The sequence below is a fragment of the Lineus longissimus genome, chromosome 1, assembly GCF_910592395.1.
Source record: "Lineus longissimus chromosome 1, tnLinLong1.2, whole genome shotgun sequence".
Lineage (NCBI taxonomy): Eukaryota > Metazoa > Nemertea > Pilidiophora > Heteronemertea > Lineidae > Lineus > Lineus longissimus.
The window spans coordinates 9,366,583-9,385,356 of NC_088308.1; the positions used below are offsets into that span (position 1 = coordinate 9,366,583).

An 18,774-nucleotide genomic window follows, 5' to 3' on the forward strand; every position below is an offset into this window, starting at 1 on the left:
ACTATACACAAGATGACCGATAACACAGGGCATGCACCTGGTGAACGTCTGGTCATCCCTAAAAATAGCGCGGGATAGTCTGACAATCAAAACTCGGCTATAAATTAGGTTAAATTCCACACATCGCACATCGGAGTCTATTTCAATGGGCCAATCAAAACAAGGATAGCTCCCTACTACAGCATCGGTCTCATGAATGTTCGCCTTTTTAGGTTCCGTATTTGAAATACATCCTGTGGCGCATGGTACTCTCACCGATGTTGGCATCTCGCGATTTCGCATTCCGCATCTCGCGGTTGATAATATGCCGTCCCGCTTGGTTCTGACTTTGCGGTACATAATGGAATTGCCGTAATATGGTAACCTATGTAAACTTTCATATTCAGTAACCTGACGTATTACTTCAAAGTCGTGCCTAAATATTCAACAAACCTTGCTTGGACACAATATGTTGGCAAGACCTCTTGAAATGCTTACTCGTTGAGTGTCAACAATGGAAATGTTTTTGTCATAGCAGGTATCTAAATATGAATTAATTTAAAATAGCGGTACAACGGTGCATACTTTGAATATGGTACATGGTCTTCACTTGCTCCTCGCTAAGAATATACGGGAATGCCAAGAACTGTGCCACGGTTCCAATGAAGAAGAGATTGCTACTGCAACTTCCACATCCGAAATGTGATAACCTTTTGTAAGAACCTACCGGCCGCTTTCGTTTGCTGCGATAGTTGTTACGTTTCAGCTTGAGTGATTTACCATCGATGTAGCATTTAAAGTGGCTCCTATCCTTTGTTACAGAGATGAGATGCCAACCACTCGGAAAGTATTCTCTAACATAATACATTTTTCTGTTTGTCATGACGTATTCTTCTATTCGAAGTTTATTTGTATGATCAATACGTATAGCGAAATTCTGTGCTTTACCAATATCATAAAATATCATTTGATCCTTAAATCTGTTCACATTGATAAACAAAGTAATTGAAAACTTTTCATATTTCTCTAACCATAACCTTGGGATATCCGCTCTCTGTTTCCGTGACGTAAACGATAGAACTTTACCGAAACAAGATGACCAGATGTATTCTGCTCCCGTGACACTTGTATTTAATGATAGATTAAAAGTACAACGTAGAGTTAGTGGTCACGGCAATTGAAAATCCTTGGTCACAAAATAGAGAGAGAGCCATCTTTAAATTCATGATAGCTCCTCTTACAATGCTATTGTCTTTGATTTTTCCTTCTTGTTTCCTCTGATCTAATGTTTCATTTATTAGATTTGTTTTGAAAAGCTTTCTGACGTTTAAAAACAATTGTTATCAAAAACTCTTAAATGTCGAAAATGCGGGAAAATGGGAAAAAAGACTATTTCTCTTGTCCTCGATTCAAAAAGCTTTTAAAAAATGCTATTCGAAAGATAACATCAGCTGCAAACATTCTTTATCAACTTATTGAACTATATAAAGACGATACATGCTGAAAAGATTGCACAAATATAGAAATGTGAGATTATTTTAAGGAGAACTATTCTGGCCAATTCACTCTACCACTTGCGCGACCACGATACAATCGTCGTCATGTGGTGACGACTGGTATAAATTTTTCATAATAGCGACGTCGAATGGCATAAGTGGGACGTCCGTCCCCTAAAGCCGTCCCCAATAGCCTCATTTCCAATTGCGAATATGACAATAGCAATATGCATATAGGTATGAAATCACCACGTGACGGGGCGATCTGACGCCATTTTTATATTTTTAGTATCGGGGTAATCGTGAATGTAACATCTTTGTTACCATTGCATAACTGTGACATACCGCCAAATAATCAAATAATCATCGATTTGCAATTTGAGATGATTACTGCACGGAGGGCTCACTCATGATGAGGATCATAATCGTAAAAATCTGTAATAACGTCTAAATTTATTTATTCCCGTTTTCTGTGGAATCGGGTGACAGTACACCTGTATAGTGTGAACAGTGACTGGGAAGCCAAGGGCTTAGTGATAGATAATGCCCATATATTTAGTACCTTAGTAACTCTGTTGGTACTGTGTGTCACTTTATGCTGTACTCAACGCCCTAGTGAAGCCAGTGGGCCTCATTGGTTGCGATATATCCAGATTTTGTCTCTACATTGTAAGTGAAGTCGGAAAATCTGCCAGAAGTCAAGGCTTTCGGAGAGCATGCACATTCCAGTTTTGAGCGCTGTCGTACCATACGCAGTGAAGGTGACTCCAATGAGTTTATAACGTTGGCTTCAAATGTCTCTCTCGTGAAAAGCACTTCGGTAACTATCAATATCAGGAGAAATAAATGAATGATATAGAGGAAAACTGACTTTGTACACAAATGTATTTAATAACAATTGCAATCAATATAAAAGCTGCTATCAACTCCAACCTGATTTTCTCATATTTTTCAAACATAGTGATATGAAGGCGATAACAATGCTCATATAATACCCCCCCCCCCCTTACATACACACACACACACACACACACCTGTGAGCACTTTAAGCCTCCAGACTTACAACTTCCCCCCTCTTTTTGCGCAATACATGAACGTACTTAATAAACGGCCACTTTAGAATGACCACTCAGGATTTTTGCGCGAGATTTGACTGACCCCCTTTTCGAAAAAGACTGCGGGCGAAAATATGAGTCCCTTATCAGTGTAGTAGTGGGCTCAGTGCATTTTTGTAAATTTTTAGTTGGTATAGAAATGAATGAATAAAAGTAACACAGACCATACTGTTCTAGATCAAAGTTCGGATTGACAATATGCTATATCCGTCCAAAATAAGTCGTAAAGAATATATGATTTTGGAAGAAGGGTCCAGAATTTAGCTGCACTTTTTCAATCCTAGCTGAAATATTTTGACGGGAGTCCAGAATTGAGCTATTTCATTTTGTCTAAAACCAGACATAGAGAACATCTAATTTTGAACGAAGGGTCCAGAATTTCACTGAACTATTTAGATTAGTCCAACATCAGTCATAAATAATATCTGATTTGTGGGGAAGAGTCTAGAATTGAGCTAAACTATTTCAATCTGTCCCAAATCAGTCATAAATAATATCTGTTTTTGGACAAAGGGTTAAGAATTGAGCTGAAATATTTAAATTTGCCCAAAATCAGTCATAAAGATTATCTGATTTCGATGAATTATCCGAAATTTAGCTGAAATACTGGTTTTTGATTCCCCCATTTTTAGTGGTAGAGAATATATTGTTTGTAAGAATTCACAACATAAAAAATCATCAAAAGTCAAGTATTGTATGGAGTAAAGAGCTGCCATTGAAAGTACCCAAGTAGAGGCAGTGAAGTTTAGCATCGAATACTAAGTTGTCAAGGTTTTGATCATGTTCATAGTGACTTAACAATAATTATAATATTAACTTTGGTAAAAAGTACACTATTTCGTAACTTTGTTTTGTTATTGATTCAATTCTTGAGGTAAATTATTTGATTCTGAAAATATTACGGCAAATTCTTGTAATTTCCTTCGATATTTCATCATTTGCGCTTTGAGCACAAATCTTTTATTGATTTGTTACTTGAACAAAAGTGGCTTTTTGGGGAAAAACCAATTCTGAAGATTTTTCAATTGAAAAATCTGAGAAATGATCGGAGGAAAAAATGTGAATTTATAGGATTGTCATGGAAAATCTTTTGAAAGATCACTTCTCACTTTGCAGATATACATAGTTCTGATTCTGTTGGCATTTATTTTCAATCACTTGATGTACATAAAGATTGTGTGATAGAGGCGCATAATAGCCCAATGGTTAACACTCCTGGCTACCATGCAGTAGGGCGGGCCCGGGTTTGATCCTGGGGGAACCAAGGATTTTATTTCTGGACAACCGGCGTGGTTTTCAAGGAACTGAAATTCCTGGCTTTTCACAGTCTTTCGAATTAGACGCAAAACTGAGGTTCCTTGTATCTGCTGTCTATGCCAAGGGTGAGCAAAAGACCATACCAAGTGACCTGAGAAACATGAGTCACTTGGGGAGGGGGACTCTACCGCTGGCAAAATTCTAATTGACACGACCAATAAACCCAATTGGCGCTTAACCGTAGTGGCACGTATAAAAACGCTCATCCCGCCTAGGAGGAATGCTCCCTGGAGAATATCATATCCAAGTGGAGAGCGTACGCTAAGAAGAAGAAATTGATTTGTGAGCCCCTGATAAACATTTCCTACTAAGGGGCTGAACTTTCGCTATACCTACTTTGAATGCTATACATAGCCTTTCTCTCTTTCCGGCTCAGTATACGTGTAAATGCATAAAACTGCGACATGCTTGAAATAATAGGCCTTTGCTTTCTAAGGGCGCTGTCTGGCGACCCAATGCCACTTCCTAGGAATGATGTCGTCCCCAATTGCGACATTAAGCTACTGCCACCAACATTGCGCAGTCGTTGCTTTTTGTCGTCTTTGTAACACGTTAGGCGGTTCCTTTGGCTTGTTACAATTATAAGATGCCAACCTATCGTGAACAGTCCTGAGTCAGTTATGTATCTCTGTTGCCTCTTTCGTGTGAGCGTGGCAATTTGTAATTGGTTTGGAGTTTGTATTTCTATTACGATTCCCTTTGAATAGCCATTACCGTCAATAAACAAAATTTGATTGTGTTTGATTTCAAACTTTAGGTTGATGAAAAAGGCAACAGTAAACTGTTGGTAGTTCTCTAAATTTAACCGGGGGATCTCAACTCGATTTCTCCATGTATGGAATGCTAGAACCCGACTAAAACATGACGAGCCAATGTATTCAGCTCCCCTGAGAATGCTAGGAGTTGAAGCAATACGTGGCAGTTAATAAAACAATTTGATTTTGCTGTATGAATATGATATTGTTCAAAACACATCTCACTGCCATGATTTGTAAGACTTTGAAAGGTCAGTTTGGGGATTCGGACACTGTCAGCAAGACAATCTCCACTAATAATTTTTACCAAAGCGCTAGCAGACCACAGCAAAAAAATGAAAGCAAAAGCAGATTCAACCGCGAATATTTCCTGTTCTACGGCACTTGACGTGGATTTGCTGGTTGGAATTTCTAGGTCCAGTTGTTAGAAAGCATGTTAGCTCATAACATCAGACTGACATGTTGTTACATGTGCATTGTTGTACATGAAAAAAACAGTATGCTTTCGAACAACCGGGCCTTGGATGATAGTTAAAGCACATCTCTTCATAGGTTTGTTCTCAATAAGTAGTGAAATCCGTGTTTTAGTAGCCCTTTGACTAATTAAGGGCATAATTTGCGCTTATTTCTACCATATCTGCCAAAATTGTGATGATGACTGCACGTGCTGTGTTGTGAAGCAGGTACACAAGAATAGGATAATGTGATATTTCATTTCATTTCATTTCAACAACTTTATTGAGCACCAACATAAAATTATATACATAGTAAAACAACAGTGATGAAAATACAAATAAAACATATGGTCGAAATAACAGTAAAACTAGGTGCCCAAAAGGGAGCGCCAAAGGGTCAATTAAGACCCATTCACGGGACCCCTAAAAGAGTATAATAATTTTAATAAAAATGTAAAAGCATTCTTTTAATAGCGGCAAAAAGGACACCTGCAACGCCCAACCCATGAGCACGCGTTGTCCGGGTCAAAACGCTCCATCAGCTGGCTTTCATAAATGTCCCTGACGGATCGCTTAAAGGCGTTAGGACTCGCCGCACAACGCACCCTCATAGGCAGGGCATTCCACGTGCCCTCCACACGATTAAAAAACGACCGGCAATATGTCTCCGTCCTACATCTAGCACCACGTATAAGAAGTGGGTCACCCCTCCTTTCTCTAAAAGATATATATTTTGAAGTGTCCAAATCGATTTTACCGATAAAGCAATTATGCAAAAAATTGAGGTCAGCCATCTCCCGCCTGTAAGACAAAGGTAACATAGACATAACAGAGAGCCTCTCTTTGTAACTTAGTTCTCCACCTAACATATGCCGTGTGGCTCTGCGTTGAACCCTTTTTAGCTTGTCCAAGTTTTCCCTCGTGATATGATCCCAAGAAACGGAATTATATTCCAATTTTGACCTGACAAGGGATTCAAATAACAGACGCATTAATTTCGGGCTCCTTTTCCTATCAAACACACGCTTAATCGTTGCCCAAGTCTGATTTGCCTTTTTAACAGTCAGATTTATATGAGAATTGAAAGTCAAATCGCTACTGACCACGACACCTAGGTCCCGAACGTTGTCGACCTTGGTTAAAGCACGACCATGAATATTATAATAGTATACTGTAGGGTTAAGCTTCCTGGTGATACTCATACATTGACATTTAATTGCATTTAAGCACATCCCCCACGTTTTACACCAACGGGCTACATTTTCAAGATCATCTTGTAGTGCCAGACAATCCTCCAACGACTTAATCAACCTATACATGTTTGAGTCATCTGCAAATAGAGACATAGTTGTATTCTGGCCCATAACTTCAGGGAGGTCGTTCACATACAATAAAAAAAGGAGCGGCCCTAGAATCGAGCCCTGAGGGACACCCGAGGTTACATCTTTAACCGTGGAGACTTCGCCATTTATGCACACTCTTTGCAAAAACTTTGCTCAAAGTGTTTCATAACGTGACTTGAAATACACAATGTACACAATGTACAATAATAGGAGGCAACGTATCCGCTTTGGTGACATGTTGACACTGTCTTGACTGTCCGTTATGGTTATAGTAAAACCATAGAGGCCCATTTCCCGTACGAATATGCATACAGGTATGGGGTGGCAGATTGATGATTCGAACCTATTTTTTTTCCTCGACTTGACAGGACACTAAGTGTGGAAAGATTGAGACCAGTCTGTTAGCTCTCACAAGAACGAGAAAAAATTTGCAAATGGATTAATAAATAAAGTGATTTTGAAGTTCGAGTTACAGTTTTTATGTCTATAAACCCAAACCAGGTTTCACATGGAAAATGTATGCACAAAACTGTACACATTTCAAATTAACATGATCACGAGCTGGTTACGCAATGTCGCAGTCCGGTATTGAAGAAGTTGAACTAGCATTTTCCTGATCAACGGGCTCTTGCTGGGTTCACAAACACAAAAACACAGAAATGACGATGGAGTTGACGTTGACCTGTAAATAACCTCGTCGTAAAACGTTTTCGTGACAGTACCGTAAACAGCTGACTTTTCGCTTGAATGACAAAAAGCTGAAGTGCCTACTCTCAATAATGCCACACACAGGATGGGACGTGTCTAATCATTGAATGAGTATGTAGGTTCATACACACACACCTGCATGCATTCTCAGTACAAGTTATATGCAGCACAAAATCACATTGGATTGCCCCTTCTTCAACGTGTAAAGCCCTTAATTTTGCACATCAAAACGCTACGTAGAGATTCCGACAGTTCTGCTAGATACCAGTGTAGTATGGGCTTTCGCCCTCCAGGTTCCGACTCAATGCCAACGCGATATATTCTTTATATTCTTTATTTCCTCTTGCTTCCTTTGCTGGGTCTATACTTGACCAGCGCCAAGGCTATAAATCTCCCTCTCTACAGAAAGTAGTTATTGGTTCACCTGGTAGCATTACATAACAGAGCTTGGCATGAGATGCCACAGGCCTAGATGTTCCTATTGGCTGCTACCAGTGAACCTAATACATATTCATATGTTACATCCCCCTCCCCTAAAATTGAATGAAAATTTTGCAAAAAATTTATATCTTAAAAATATGCAAAGCAAAGGGTTAAGTCACGAAATCAAAATCTAAACTAACCTCACGAAAACTAATTATTTTCCCAAACCTGAAATCGGCTCAAATTTATCCATAACAGATGTAGACTCAACCACACTCAAATTGCAATGCTTATAATCTGATAAAGCTATAATCTCATCTGGGAACACAAGAATAACGCTTATGTACTTATATCACCATCAAAGAGCTTTAGAGTAAACAACAACCTTGGTGGCAAGCAACAGATTAGATCAAACAACTTAACTGATCATCCATCTAATCATCAATCTAACCCATAAATCTACAAATCCTCTAACATCATCTAAATATACTAATGACATAAGCAATTACAAATGTTCTTATGCTAAGTACGACACAAATAAAGCTTTGTAATCATATTATTCCAACTGGTTTCAATCACTTTAGTTCTGCTTCCCATTTCAAACTCAAAAGCATATTTGTCTCACAATCCTCATTCAATGAACTGACTTTCAAAAAAAATCTATCACACATTCTTATTTTCCTTTTGTCAATGATACCTGATTGATACATTTTAAAACCTTTCAAAATAATCGGTTACACATTATTTTAAGGGTAGCTAATCCCAAATGTAAACACAATTATACTCTTTGTTAAAATGCACAACCTTACACAATATCTTTCAATCAACTGCTTTCTGTCTCTACTACTGTATACTTGCAATAGGAATTGTCCTCCCTTATTCAAACATAATTATTTACTCTGTTTAAATAAATTCCAAAATATAAATGCTTTACCCCCATCTTTCTTACAACCGGTACTACCATCATTTCTATCAAATTTATGGAATTTAGGTAATAAAGGTACAGGAAAAAATGTACAGGAAAAAAAGGTACGGAAATAAAGGTACAGGAAATAAAGGTACAGGAAATAAAAGTACCGGAAATAAAGGTACCGGAAAAAAGGTACTGGAAAATTAGGTACACAAAATGACATAAATAGGTAAAAAAGTACACAATTTTTAAAATAAATATCATTTAAATTCTCCCTTTTTCTATCCATAACTTTAACTTTATTTGTTGCGTAGGCATTGCATAGGCCTTAGAAATAGGTATATCAAATTTCCAGTATACCGTTATGGTTTTCAAGAGTGAAAACACGGCTATCAAGATCATGATGATTGTAAAGATTCCAGGACAATTCCCTCTGCAAAAGGGTTAACTGATAAATGATAATCAATTAACATTGATCATAGAGCTGAATCTAATTAACAATGTGCCTGGCCAATTAGGTCGTAACAGATAAATTATTAGATTTAAGACCAAACACAAGCTTTTTAGGGACATTGGCGAGAATCTTGATGTGAAATGCCAGGTAGGATACCAGGTGCGCCCCCACCCCCCTTTCCCAAGATCCTGGATCCGCCCCTGATAAGAATACGACTCGAGTATTTTAAAATTTAAAAGAACATGAAAGTACATGTAGTTATTACCAAAAACAACGTCAGCTCCCCTATTGGGCAACTTCTTCCATGAATTTTCCTCAAATTCATTCCGTAACAAAATTGTCCACACTGTATTAAACTGTTTTAAGGCACCACCTTAGTCACAGAAGAAGAAAAATGGGCAAGAAAAGATTAAGACATAGGCCGAGTCTGAACGAATTGAAGAGAATAATATTCTGAAAAATAATTGTGTACTTTTTTACCTATATATGCCATTTTGTGTACCTTTTTCCGGTACCTTTTTTTCCGGTACCTTTATTTCCAGTACTTTTATTTCCTGTACTTTTATTTCCTGTACCTTTTTTTCCGTACCTTTTTTCCTGTACCTTTTTTTACCGTATACCAAATTTATGACCATCAGCTTCAAATCTTTAAATCATTAAATTCACACATGTATTCAATCCATTGACTTCTATACTATTTAGAAGAAGAAAAATAAAACAAAAAACTTGAAATACAATACTATCACTTCTCAATAATAAGTCTTTGTCCATGACAATTTATAGCCAAAAATATACTTTTGATAACTTTACGCTTAATTTCTAAACTTGATATAGGAATTGCTTCTCAACTATACCTTTCATTTTACTAAATACACTTCCTCCTTCTCCTCAATATCCTTCTTACATTAAAAAAACCCAACTCTCAAATACTGTTCCAACAAATTCTAAACCATAACATTCTAACTTCAACCTTTGTTCTAATATCCATACCAGTATCATTATTCTAAAACATTTGTCATCTCAGTTCTCGGTCCTGTAAACAACCTTTCTGAACCTTTAAATAATAGATAATACACACCACATAACAGTTTGAGAGTATGTTTGCAATCAAGCTTCTAACCAAAATATTCTGAATTTTTGAAGTTCAAATATTTACCAAAACCTTTTCCAGTACAATACCATATTTATCCAGTTATGCCGAATCGGTAGATGTCGTCCTGAGGACCAACCTGGGTACCCCTAAAAGTTACCCAGGACGATCCTGGGTACCTTCTAGGACACTAAAAGTTACCAAGTTTGAAATTCGCCGACGAGGTTCTTGAAAACGGTACTTTAGCGTTTTGCAGTGCACGAAATCAGCTCAGTTCATCAAGAAGGATGATCTGTTGATCTGTTGAAATCGTATTTTTTGCACATAAACGGAGTAAAATGGATTTAATACGGCAATATGATGATGATGAACGACGGTATTGATTGTAAATAGCCATCTAAATCATCGGCAGAAACTCGCATTTTGACCACGTGTGTTTTGACAGGTGTCAAAAATTTCAATGAATTCGTGCACTGCAAAACGCTAAAGTACCGTTTTCAAGAACCTCGTCGGTAGGTTTCAAAAGTGCGCGAATTTCAAACTGGGTAACTTTTAGTGTCCTAAAAGGTACCCAGGACGACATCTACCAATTCGGCTCCAGTTATATCACTGTCATTCCATCTCATAGGCTTGCGATACCTAGAAACAATCAATCACTGCCAAAACTCATGCAAAGGCAAAATAATTTACCTACTGATAAACACAGGGCTGTAGTCTGTTTTATCTACACGCAACTTTCTATCATATCCACTATTCAAAAGAACCAAATTATGTTGAGTGTTCTCAAATTACAGGCTTGTTAAAGCTACTTGTACCATAGTGATACAAATAAGTCTTAAATTGTTACTCAACCAGTTAGGCTACAATTCATAGCAATACAGCCATTCAAAAGTTGAATTGATGGTGCGAAAAACTGAATAATATCAATAAAAATCTACGTACCACTCTTACATTTTAATACACCGTGAAATGTTCGGCTGCATTTCCAATAAAGCGTTTGTTCAAACATTCTTACACTCAATGAAAACCAGAGGCTACCTTCTGTTTGCGGTAATATCTCTAATAGGTTTCAAAACTAGTTCGAAGAATGCAAAATAATCTGGTAACATATTGTAAAACAAATTTAAATGTTGTCAAAGCAACATTGCATCCGCTGCAGAAATAAAACCGTGTCATTAATCAAATAAAGTTCGTTTTCATGATGGTAATGTTCGAAATCGAAACGTTCTTTTCGTCATCTGGTAGGACCTTTCTTGTGTTGATAAGGTGATATAAAGTCTGTATTCCGTTTTTCTGCTGGTACAATAAACAAGGTGAAACTGGTATGTGCATCATCAGGCCGTATTGCCGCACACTTCTAACGTAAACTTAAGTTGCAAGTCATGTAATAAAGTGCATAATTATAGTCCTCCTATATAATCCTTTCATAAATTTGTACATCCATTTATAAATTTCTAAATCCAAACATCTTAAGATAGTGGTTATCAATGGTAAAATCGAGTTCCACTTGAATAGCGCATCATAACGTAGAGTTCTCGTTAACTAAGAAAAATCCGTCCTTGTTCTTAAATGATAGTGAAGACGGTAGAGTTAAGTCCAGATTTGGCATTTGCTTCTCTCTGCAACATTAAATATGACGATGGCCATCGGATGGTCAGATGGCGGGCATAAACTTCGCTCGGTGAAAACAAAATATATAGTTTTCCTATTCGCGTAACGGTTTCCATATTCGTTTCACATCATCCCTTTAACTAACGCATTGTCCTTTTTCATTTCGTTTCGTTATCATAACATCCATCCTGTTCAACTGTTTGTTGCATGATGCAAAATGTACAGAAAATCAGGGCCGTAAAATAAATTGTCACAGTCCCAATGCATCTTTCCTTCTCTCTTTTCTTTAACAATCCATAGGGAGTCTTGTGAAAATCGCTATTAACTCCGCTTGACGCAAGGGCCCAACGTGCCGCGCAGCGGCAAAATTGCGAAGCTGGCGAAACATTTATAACGGGTCACCGTGGCCTTATCATGGACTTATAGCGCGATTGTGGGGTTGTAACTATTTTGCTCCATATTGTCACGAGGAAAGAAAATCTCGCGACTTAATGCCAACCTATTTATGTAAAGTGATAATTAGAAGGTATAGAGTTCAGGAAATGTTAATAAATAATCATTCCTTATCGTCTTTTGAGAGCATTTTTGATTGTAAAAAGTATTTGCCTACGTCACAGAGTCTCTGCAATGGTCATTTTTATCACAGTAGTCTCGCGCAGCCAGACCTTCTTCACTTATTAGTCTGGCGCAAGTGAGGCGTTCATTGTACTAGTCCTAGACGTTTTCCACCACAATGTATCTGGGCCAAAGAAACACAGCGCAAGATTACCTCGAGCTGGAGCTAAGAATAGATTATGCTATTGAGCATACTTCCACATTGAGTTTTCCCAGAATGGTGCATATCGCGTGGAGCTACTTAGCCTGATACCATTAGGCCCCGCGTAGTGGCGCTGAGGCGGCCGCTGTAATCAAGAGAGTGGTTGAGTCACTCTATATTATGAAGGACCTAACCAAAATTGCTCACATTTTCGCATTGCTACAATGAAAGACCTGATACTGAAACCACATGTCTGTTGACTGTGCTTTAAGAGAGACTGACTGTGCTTTAAGAGAGACTGACATCATGCCTAGTCTCTCTTAAAGCACAGTCAACAGACACCACTATACCTCCTCACACTCAGAAACCAAAAACGCCCACCCCTTTCTGCTACGTTAATACCTCTGGATTGTATCGCGTTAAATTTTCCTGTCGAAGGTCGCAATGTAGTATATGGGGTTTGGGTTCCTCCAGGTTAGACTAGCAACAGTATCAACAGTACAAGGATATATTTAATTCAATCACTATCTTTTATTTTACGAACATGTGCTGCTTTGACGAGAGCCAAAGCCGATCACACTACAGATTTATCGCCTGGTTCACCTGGCAAATGTTACGTAACGGCACATGGCATGGATGACACAGGGTGTTACTATTGGCTGCTGTCAGTGAACTTTATACATATTCATATTTTACACCAGCGTAACACAGGAAGTTTGAATGTCCCAATTTTGGACTCTCAAATCCCATAATTTTGGTAAATGTAAAAACTAGGCCGAAACGTTGGTCGTGCAAAATCCACTTTTATGTTGGCCTACAATCAACTTGTAACGCCAGCAAGACTAGAAGCATCGATTCGCCATTCGCCGATTCTCCGGAGGGGCCACATCGAACGCCTGGAACCAGTACGTTCGGGTTCAGGGGATCACTTCCATCAATCTCTGTCCCGAGTTGACTCTCCAGCTTTTATATTATCTTGTCTTAAGAACGAGGTCTTGAAGACAAGCCCCTTGCATATGTTGCAATATAAATAAATAAATCTTACCTTACATTCTTGTCAGTTCCATCCAGTTTGTAGCTTACTAAAGCTGGTTAGTTGCAAAAATCGAAATAGTTACTTTATAAACTTTTTTCAAAAGGCTTTTTAAAAATAAAGGATTGCCAAACAGGGTTTTGAAAGTTGTGATAGCAACCCGGCTTTTGATGTGGCAATATTACAATAATCTATGTAATGTTTTGCATGATGGGCTTTAAACATGTCAAGTGTGTATTGGTTGGTGCAAGTTTGAAAACCTCTTTCGTCCTATCAAGATGGCTTTTCAGAGTGCTCCCATGTAATTTTCAGCCCATCAGGGCCCGGGATCCTCCCATTAAAGATTAGAATACGCAAAGTACATGTACTAACCCCAAATCATCGTCTATATCATACTTTTGAATACTTTTGAAAATATGAATAGTAGTATGTCCTCTGTACATTGATTTCTACCAGCAGCACTGTGAGTTGGCGACTTCAGGTTGATTTCAGGGCCGATGTCGTGTTTCTGAAGATACTGGATCCACTCACAATAAGATCCCAAGCCCGACAATATCCGATTTCTACTACCACCTCGATGGGCAAAGCCTAAACAACCGGGCATGATAGTAGGCCTTTAGCAGCTATAACAGCTGCGGGATATCTTCTCTTCGTTTCTTCAAATTGGTCTTAATTGTAATTTAAAAAGAGTCATGACTATTCATGACGATTACGTTGTTAACTCTTGAATAGATATCCCACCCCTTTTATGACAGCAAAAGGCCCACTATTGTGTTCGGCTGTTTAGACTCTATCCATCGAGGCGTTGGTACAAATCGGGTATTGTCAGGCTAAGGATCTTTACTTGTGAGTGGATCCAGTAAAAGGAACCAAGGCAACCAAGTGAACACCAAACGGACTAACAAATTGCACAATATTTGTTTCGTTCCTTTTCCTGTTGTTTTAGGTAAAGCAACTACTGACTCGAGATGATCCAGTTACTTGCTCAGTACAGGATCCAGAGTAAGGTTGAATTTCTACTTTGCCCCCTCCAACTAGTGGAGAATAGTCGAAAAAGATGAATATTTGCATATTTTTGCAAAATTGTTTACGACGACACGGACAATGCGCTACGAAATAGAAACACCGTACATGTATCTTGACGATGAGAGAAAAAAATCTGGTGTGCATGTCAATATTTGCAAGTTTCGTGATACCGGTGACCATTTAGAGAATATCTAAGCAAAATTACCTCCTCGCGGAAACGTGGCGCTGATAGACGAAATAGCATTGAGAAGGCCGCATATGTAGCGTATTTTAGTACGAAAGTTCTTGATGGACATATTTTAATCATAATCTCTATCCCGCTTTTCTTAGAAGAATGAAACAAAACAAATTGCGTGTCAATGCACAGTAGTTACGAACTTAAGCACCAAATTTCCCCTTTTTAAGTTTGATTTCGTTTGGCGATAATTCCATTGTACGCATACTAATAACTGCGTTCAACAAATTAACGAATCAATTGTACATAATATGGCCAGGCAAATTCTAAATCAATATCAGGAAAAAGCAAGGAGATCGATCAAAAATTTAAAGGGCTTTAGTATATGAACAGCTTTTCTTTCTTCTAATCACAACACGGGTGCGTGCTGAATTCAAACTTTAATGGAAAAATAAAGGAAATATATGATCAATATATGCCTTTCTAAATTCATTGAGTGATACAGTTAACCCAATATTTGGGAAAATTTGTTTTGATACCATTTATGTAGATAACTTGGTTGACAAGTGAAATAGATTCCCGGTCGGTGTAATGTCAAGAATGCGTCCCTTTCTGAATGCCCGGTCGGACATTGGCAAACACGATTAGGTTGGAGTGGGTTGGTTTCCCACCTCGGGTCATTTTCACCATAACAGATATTGCAACCACTAACATGACTCATGATGTTTGTGATTGTCTCTCCATCGATTTTCAACGTACATGTACATGTAGGGCAGTTTAGCCCTCCAGATCATCGAACCAGTCCACGAATACTCGTATCAAACAAGATGTATGCATCATTCATTTGACGTGTATCTTTCTTCTACATTTACGTTACAAAGGTATTTTGCTCCTTCCTGCGCAGTTAAAATAATTCATGTCTGGCCAAATACACCTGTTGTCTTCAAACAAAGCCCGCTGGCACCTAGGCCCTAATGTTTATTCTACAACTGTCTTATTAAAGGGTTATGTTGAACAATCGTGATAACATCGACTCTCACGAAGCAGGTTGCATGAGCGTCAAGAAGCGTAAACCGGCAACGGCTAACAAACATAATGTGAAACAATTGTTACATGTACACGTACTTCTACACGAGTGGTTGAACCCGGTTGAACAAGAAACCGTCGCTCGGAAATCAGTTAGGCGCATAGTCGTCCGAACCATAGTTCCTCAAAACATAAACATCATGCCAGGAAATTTCTGCAATTTTTCATCACTGCTTGCCCTTTACGAAAAGTCACTTACCATCAGTGTCTCATGACGTAATGATTCTTCCATGCCGAAGTCGCACATTTAGACCCTGCAAAATAACATCAGAACGTGATCTGTCTCTTCTTTGATTAATTTATGTATTCCAAAGAATCGATAACTGGTGCATCCTATGGAACCAGCAATGGGCTACAGTCTACTCGCCGGGATTCATCCAATGTCAACGAGATTTTAGAGGAGTGGCACTGCCTACACCCTGTACGATCAGCCTGTTTGGCATGATGTGTTCATTTTCTAGCGTTGTGATTTAGCCTAAGTGATAGAGTCCGCCTTGTAGTTGTCCCGCTTGGCTTATTATAAACCGCGAGATGAGAAATCGCGAAACGCGAGATGAGTAATCATTTTTTTCTGCCACAAGATTTTCTACTTCCCTGGACCATGACAATCACCATTTCTGATGCTGCTGTCCACTTCTCCATTCAATCATTGTTAGTAGGGTAGAAGACAATGCAAAGGTCACATGCAACTGCATGTTCATCTTGACCACAAAGGTTTTTGCACCTTATCAAGATATACTGTGAGTATAATACCATGAGGTTCAGGATGCTGCATGTATCAAGATTATTTTCACGTTACGCCTGGCGGCACAAGTCACCATACACAAGATAGCCGATAACACAGGGCATGCACCTGGTGAACGTCTGGTCATCCCTAAAAATATCGCGGGATAGTCTGACAATCGAAACTCGGCTATAAATTAGGTTAAATTCCACACATCGCACATCGGAGTCTATTTCAATGGGCAAATCAAAACAAGGATAGCTCCCTTTACAGCCTCGGTTTCATGAATGTTCACTTTTTCAGGTTCCGTATTTGAAATACATCCTGTGGCGCATGGTACTCTCACCGAGGTTGGCATCTCACGATTTCGCATTCCGCATCTCGCGGTTTATAATAAGGCATTCCGCTTGGTTCTGCCTTTGCGGTAGTACATGATGGAATTGCCGTAACATGGTGACCTATGTAAACTTTCATATTCAGTAACCTGATGTACAGTGCGTACATGGGATATTCACAGCATTGAGGGATAATCTATTCAACGCAATATCCTTCAGACGCTCTGCATGCCACCAAAAACGTATTACTTCAAAGTCGTGCCTTAATATTCACCAAACCTTGCTTGGACACAATATGGTGGAAAGACCTCTTGAAATGCTTAGTCGTTGAGTGTCAGCAGTGGAATGTTTTTTTTGTCATAGCAGGTATCTAAATATGAATTAATCTAAAATAGCGGTACAACGTCGCATACTTTGAATATGGTACATGGTCTTCACTTGCTCCTCGCTAAGAATATACGGAAATGCCAAGAACTGTGCCACGGTTCCAATGAAGAAGAGAGTGTTACTGCAACTTCCACATCCGAAATGTGATAACCTTTTGAGGGGAGCTACCGGCCGCTTTCGTTTGCTTCGAAAGTTGCTACTTTTCAGCTTGAGTGATTTCGGCCGCTTTCGTGTGTTTCGAAAAATGCCGCGTTTCAGCTGGAGTGATTTTCCATCGATGTAGCATTTAAAGTGGTTCCTATCCTTTGTTACAGAGATGAGATGCCAACCACTCGGAAAGTATTCTCTAACATAATAAATTTTTTTGTTTGTCATGACGTATTCTTCTATTCGAAGTCTATTTGTATGATCAATACGTATTACGAAATTCTGTGCTTTACCAAAATCATAAAATATCGTTTGATCCTTAAATCTGTTCACATTGATGAACAAAGTAATTGAAAACTTTTCATATTTCTCTAACCATAACCTTGGGATATCCGCTCTCTGTTTTCGTGACGTAAACGATAGAACTTTACCGAAACAAGATGACCAGATGTATTCTGCTCCCGTGACACTTGTATTTAATGATAAATTAAAAGTACAACGTAGAGTTAGTGGTCATGGCAATTGAAAATCCTTGGTCACAAAATAGAGAGAGCCATCTTTAAATTCATGATAGCCCCTCTTACAATGCTATTGTCTTTGATTTTTTCCTTCTTGTTTCCTCTGATCTAATGTTTCATTTAATAGGTTTGTTTTCAAAAGCTTTCTGACATTTAAGAACAATTGTTATCAAAAACTCTAAATGTCGAAAAAGCGGGAAAATGAGAAAAAAACTATTTCTCTTGACCTCGATTCAAAAAGCTTTTCAAAACATGCTATTCAAACGATAACATCAGCTGCAAACATTCTTTATCAACTTATTGAACTGTATAAAGATGATATATGCTGAAAAGATTGCCCAAATATAGAAATGTGAGATTATTTTAAGGATAACTATCTTGGCCAATTCACTCTACCACTTGCGCAACCACGATACAATCGTCGTCATGTGGTGACGACTGGTATAAATTTTTCATAATAGCGACGTCGTATGGCATAAGTGGGACGTCCGTCCCCTAACCTAGCCGTCCCCAATAGCCTCACTTTCAATTGCGAATATGACAATAGCAATATGCATATAGGTATGAAATCACCACGTGACGGGGCGACCTGACGCCATTTTTGTATTTTTAGTATCGAGGTAATCGTGAATGTCACATCTTTGCCACAATTGCGTAACTGTGACATACCGCCAAATAATCAAATAATCATCGATTTGCAAATTGAGATGATTGCTGCACGGAGGGCTCACTCATGATGAGGATCATAATCGTAAAAACCTGTAACAACGTCTAAATTGATTTATTCCCGTTTCTCTGGAATCGGGTGACAGTCCACCTGTATAGTGTGAACGGTGACGACTGGGAAGCCAAGGGCTTGGTGATAGATAATGCCCATATAATTAGTACCTTAGTAACCCTGTTGGTACAGTGTTTCACTTTATGCCGTAC

General features: G+C 38.5%; 1 long non-coding RNA gene across 1 annotated transcript; it reads right to left on the minus strand.

Moving 5' to 3' along the window:
• Positions 1-728: 728 nt before the first annotated feature.
• LOC135498951 (uncharacterized) lies at positions 729-14,847 on the minus strand. Its single transcript, XR_010449186.1, has 3 exons — positions 14,678-14,847; positions 13,459-13,501; positions 729-1,103 (listed from the first exon to the last, which is right to left on the minus strand). It is a non-coding gene; the product is annotated as an uncharacterized LOC135498951 (long non-coding RNA).
• Between the last annotated feature and the right edge of the window lie 3,927 nt (positions 14,848-18,774).